This window comes from Podarcis pityusensis, assembly GCF_964106645.2.
Source record: "Podarcis pityusensis genome assembly, chromosome: 5".
NCBI classification, from domain to species: Eukaryota; Metazoa; Chordata; class Lepidosauria; order Squamata; family Lacertidae; genus Podarcis; species Podarcis pityusensis.
Window position 1 is genome coordinate 18,805,322 of NC_138032.1, and position 5,723 is coordinate 18,811,044.

Sequence of the window (5,723 nt, forward strand, 5' to 3'; positions counted from 1 at the left end):
TCCTCTTATACAGTCGTACCTTGGAAATTGAATGGAATCCGTTCCGTAAGTCTGTTTGACTTCCAAAACGTTCAAAAACCAAAGCCAAAACCAATCAGAAGCTGCAGAAGCCCCGTTGGACGTTTGGCTTCCAAAAGAACGTTCGAAAACCGGAACAGTCACTTTCGTTTGGGAGCCAAAACATTCGAGAACTAGGCTGTTTGACTTCCAAGCTACAACTATACTGGAAGTAATACATGCAATTGCACCTTGAATTATTTGATCCCCTTTTTATAATCATCCAAGCCACTATATCTGTAGCAGGGAAATGTTTTTAGCCTGAAATTCACATTCCTCTGTGGGCACTTATTCCAGAAATGGGCAGGGCTGGATGCAAAAGCATGCAAAACAATGATGTGAATCTTACCTTTGTTCAGCAGTTACATTCCAGTCATGCAAAAAGTCAGATTTCTACAAGAACTAAAACATCTCCCCAATGCGCTTCCAGATAAGCCAGTGGACATCACATTTCATGGGCAGTTGCTTATGGGAAGACCACAAACAGAATATGAGGGCAACAGCATTCCTCTGCTAGTGGTTCCCGGCAACTGGGGGGTATTGTATAACAATAATGGCTAATAGCCACAGAGGGCCATGGCCTTCAATAATTCATCTATAGATTATTAGAGCTTTCACATTATTGCAACAGAACAATACAGTCCTTTCTTTCCACTCCCCCTTCCCAGCTTCCCCCTCTCCCTTTGACAGCAAGTTCACCTCTCATATCCTGTTGTTTAGCATGCTATACAGTGTTCAGGTTTGCAGGCTCAGATAAGAGTTAGGACAAATGAGTGTCGGTGTTCTGCTGGAATCCCAGATTGATATTCATTAAACTGGGGGAGTTTCCATTGCTGCATTGAGCCTCTCACTGCTTCTGCGGCAATTACTTGGTGAAGACTTGCAAAGGAGCACTCCAAATCTCTTGGAGACTTGAATTATGATGTAGGTTATAGAGTAGAATTTTCTCATGGGCTGCTAGTGGCAAGAGGTCTGCTTTCGAGTTTTCTGTGCTTGGGGTAGTCCAGGCTTTCCAGTGCTGAAGGATTATTCATTTTTCTGCCAGTGTAGCTAAGTGAAACCATACTTCCTGTCCTTTTGGTAACCTCCTATGTACTGATTATTGTGTTGGGAATTTGTCCAGAACAGGGATTTGTCCAGAACCAGGTTCATTAAAGCCTGTACAGTCATACCTCATGTTGCGTCCGCTTCAGAGCCAGTGTGGTGTAGTAGTTAAGAGAGGTAGTCTCGTAATCTGGGGAACCGGGTTCGCGTCTCCGCTCCTCCACATGCAGCTGCTGGGTGACTTTGGGCCAGTCACACCTCTTTGAAGTCTCTCAGCCCCACTCACCTCACAGAGTCTTTGTTGTGGAGGAGAAAGGGAAAGGAGAATGTTAGCCACTTTGAGACTCCTTCAGGTAGTGATAAAGCAGGATATCAAATCCAAACTCTTCGCTGCTGCTTCTTCTTCTTCTTCTTCTTCTTCTTCTTCTTCTTCTTCTTCTTCTCAAGTTGGGTCCTGCGGTAACCCAGAAGTACCGGAAAGGTTACTTCTGGGGGTTTTCGCTCACACATGTGCAGAAGCGCTAAATCACGCCGTGCGTATGTGCAGACGCAGCGCTTCTGGATGTGAACGCTTCGAGTTGCGGACGTGCCTCCAGGACGGATTACATCCCCAACTCGAGGTTCCACTGTACTTCCTTCCAGAACAGTTGGAATACTGTGGTAGCTAGGCCTGTTTGTGGCTGTTGGCATCTCCAGCAGTCATTTGCGGGTGTGATGCTCCTATAGTTAAGGCATGTTGCTGTCCAGTAGGCTCAGAGGAGTGCTTTCTGTTGAATTAATCTCAGTCTAGCTTTTAAAGGGTGCCTAGCTTTTAAAGCCATCCAAGATGGTGGTCATCACCACAACTTAGGGTAGCAAATCCCTCTGATTAACTATGTGCTGCGTGGAATTGTGATGTCAAACATTATTCCGAAACTATGTCCTCTGCATTACAAAAGATCAGTATGGGTGGACAAGCAGTCTTCCAGGTGCTCTTCTCACTGAGGAACTACCAAGAAGCTATCAAGGAGCACCTCATTTGAAAGACACTATTAATTCGTATTTGACAAGCTTTGATCAATGGCATGCACGGGCATCCAGCATTGTATTTGATGGCTGACAAGTGATGGTATTATTATGCGTGCATGGAGGCGCGCGCGCGCACACACACACACACACACATCTACCCCCACCTCAAGTTCCCCATGGACTGATAGCTATCTCATTTAAACGCAAAGGTAGGGATTCAATGTTGCACTAATTTAAAGTCACTTAGCAGTGTACTAGTTGCACTGGTGGAATGGCTTGCACAGGAGAAGGCACAGGAAGCCGTTATGGTTCTTGTTGTGGTTGCACAACAGACTATAGTCCCAATACTTCCTGTTGCACAACAAGCTTCCCCTACGGCAGATGTTGCACCGCATTTCACATTACAGTGGTACCTCGGGTTACAGATGCTTCAGGTTACAGACGTTTCAGGTTACAGACTCTGCTAACCCAGAAATAGTACCTCAGGTTAAGAACTTTGCTTTAGGATGAGAACAAAAATCGCACAGCAGCGGCATGGCGGCAGCGGGAGGCCCCATTAGCTAAAGTGGTACCTCAGGTTAAGAACAGTTTCAGGTTAAGAACGCACCTCTAGAACGAATTAAGTTCTTAACCCGAGGTACCACTGTACATAACCTTTATTTTCATCCTTATGCAAGTGCAACAGCCCTTGCACTGCTGTGAGGGTAGACTGAATCCAGATTCTCAGGTATCTTCTAGCCATGAGCTCCAATCAGCTGGCCATTCTGGGCTATTAACCAGCAGTCTGCCTGACAAAGGAATGGATTGGCTCATAGCCATAACAGGTTTTTGTCTTGAAGCATCTGATAAATGACATGCAATTATACTTTGGCAACTGACCGTTTGTGAGATTTCATTTTTGAAGTCTGATGACCAACCAATACCAACAAGGCTAAGGTCGCAATCCTATACGTAATTTTCTGGCATTGAATTTAATGGTGATCATTGAGTAGGCATGTAGAGTTGGCATACACAGTGAAGAGTTCAAATTAGGAATTTTGAGGAGGGGGGGTTAATGCATGCCTAACATTTTAATATGAATTTTGCCTCAGCACCCCTCATTCATTCAAAAATCTGAATGTTGAAACTGGTAAATCTGGAAATCTTAAAATGTCAGCTAATGTACATTTCAGCTTTACATGTCATTTCCATTTCCCTATGTTGGCTATATTTACCTGGACTGTCAAGTAAGCTTTTAGCAAACACCAGCGCCCATGTGCACGCATTTTGCGAGGGCAATGAGTTGCACATTACCATATAAATCTGTTGTTCTCAGAAACTCATTAAGTTGCAAATCTCATCATTACTCAACTTCCAATAAGTGGCATATGATTTGTAACATTTTAACCATTCTAATATAGGACGGGAATTATAACAATCAAATCTGTTTGCTCCCCGCTCCTCCCCAGCCGCCCTTTTTTGTCATTGTGATCCTTGTAGAGAAATTATGGAAAGAACAGAAAATGTAATTTTAATTAATAAGAAAACACTGGTTCATAATTTGTAGCTATTCACAGTGTATATTTTGCAGTTTGAAGGTCTCTGCTGCAAACAGGACTTGAAAGCTCCAGCAAGAGGAATCAAGGATCCGTTGATCAACCTCGTGCTGTTCTGCCACACTTGTTACCCATGCAGGAAAGTTGTTCCTCTTGCCAACAGCTTCTGTCCTAGAAAAAAAAATATTAATATTCATTAGAACTGCCATAGCTGTCTAGCAAAATTAATCAGTACATCATAATTAGCTAGGGCTTTGCACATTTTTAGCACACGTCTTAATCATTCTTAGAAAGTGATCTAAAGAATTTAGAAAATGGGAAAGGGGACTAGCTAAGCTCTTTTTATAGCAAGGGGGTTATCTTGTGGAACAAACAGACTGTCCAGATTCCTATATTTAAGAGCCTCTTCCCAAACTTCTTTCAGAATCTGCAGCAAACAAGAAGTCACCTAGGATTATGAAAAATGGAAGGGGCTTGATGTGAATTTTAGGGACTGTGAGGCACCAGGCAGTATAATGAGTAACACTGGCGTCTCTCTCTTAGGCCTTAGAATTAGTCCATCTCTACAGCAGGTAGTCTGGGGACAAAGAGATAAATGAGCAAATGAAACACAAACTTTGGGATTTAAAAGGTCTGATATCTAAGTCATACTTAGAGTAGATCTGTAGAAGTGATGCAGCACATTTAAACAGAAGGTAATTATTCACACAGTGCATAATTACGCTATGGCTTTTACAAGATCTCGTGATGGCCACCATCTTGGGTGGCTTAAAAAAGAGGATTAGGCAATCCTATGAAGGATAACGCTACCAGTGGCTCCGAGCCATGATGCCTATGTTGTCTCTTCACTATTGGAGGCCTGTCTGAATACCAGTGGAGAGAGTGATGTTGGACTCACATTCTGCTTTGGGCCTACCTACTAGCCACAGTGAGAACAGGAGGCTGGACCAGATTGTCATTTGGCATGATCCAACACAGCTGTTCTTATAGAATCCGTGGACTTCACTTGGTCTATTAATTTCATTGGGTCTGTTCAGAATATGACTTAACTTTGGACATTGACCCATAATAATAAAGCCTCTCCTCCTGAAAATGAGGGGAGGGGTTGTGGGCGGGAGCCGAGCTCCGCCTCAAGCAGGGGGCATTAGCCCCCTGCCACCCACTCCCTGGCTGGTGCACCACGCCCACGGGCAAGCGCCCAACCAGGTGCCTTGGAAGGGGCGTGGACTGCAGCTTAACTTGCTGCTGCACCAACCACGCGGCCCTCACTTTTCGCCGTCCCATCGCGAGTCACCCACCCTCCACTCCCTTAGAGCTCAGGGTTTCAGTTTTTCTCTTGGCCTTGCTATGGACCTTAGGCTGGTCGCCCTGGTAGGAATTTTTCCATTTGGCATTAGGCTTTTTGGTTGTTTCGCCTACCTCGTAGCAATCGTCACAACTTTCGTGGTATTGGTGGGTAGGTTAGGCATTGGAATAATGTGTTTGTGGTGTGTGGAAGGGCTAGGTGTGGCCATCGCCTACACTTTCAATTTTGGGTATTCCGTTAAAGGAATCCGGCAGTCGTGTATTCTGTCCAATGCCTGTGTGGCGGGGGGCCATGGCACGACCCTTGGGGGCATCAGGGGAGAGCTTATAGTTGGATTAGCATCAACAGGCTCCACCTACTGGTGAATAAACCCCCCTTTTAGACTCACCCCTCTCCAAGTGGGTGGAGTCAACTGACGTGATCCAATGCCTAAGCCAATACCTTTTCACTTGCTGTAATCAATAAAGTTGTGGCCTTTTCTTGCCCATTAACCTTATATCACATGTCCGTGTGTTTTCATTCCACTACGCGGGGATCGGGTCCTCGAACTACAATTTCCTACTCTTCTAGAAGTACCTGGAAGAGAACACAACATAAATCACAAAACCATATAATGTTGTTTTTGTTGTTTTGTTTTATTACCTGCCCTTCGCCATAAGGTCCCTGGGCAAGTCACAACAATTTAGAAATACAATACTGAAACTAAATTAAAGCAAACTAATAAACAGAAAGAACAAATAAACCATTTACAACTAAAGCACAACCAGCACTTT

The 5,723-nt window shown here is 44.3% G+C and overlaps 1 long non-coding RNA gene across 1 annotated transcript; it reads right to left on the reverse strand.

Annotated features, from left to right (window-relative positions):
• Positions 1-3,648: 3,648 nt before the first annotated feature.
• LOC308476717 lies at positions 3,649-5,521 on the reverse strand. Its single transcript, XR_013986069.1, has 2 exons — positions 5,392-5,521; positions 3,649-3,815 (listed from the first exon to the last, which is right to left on the reverse strand). It is a non-coding gene; the product is annotated as an uncharacterized lncRNA (long non-coding RNA).
• Between the last annotated feature and the right edge of the window lie 202 nt (positions 5,522-5,723).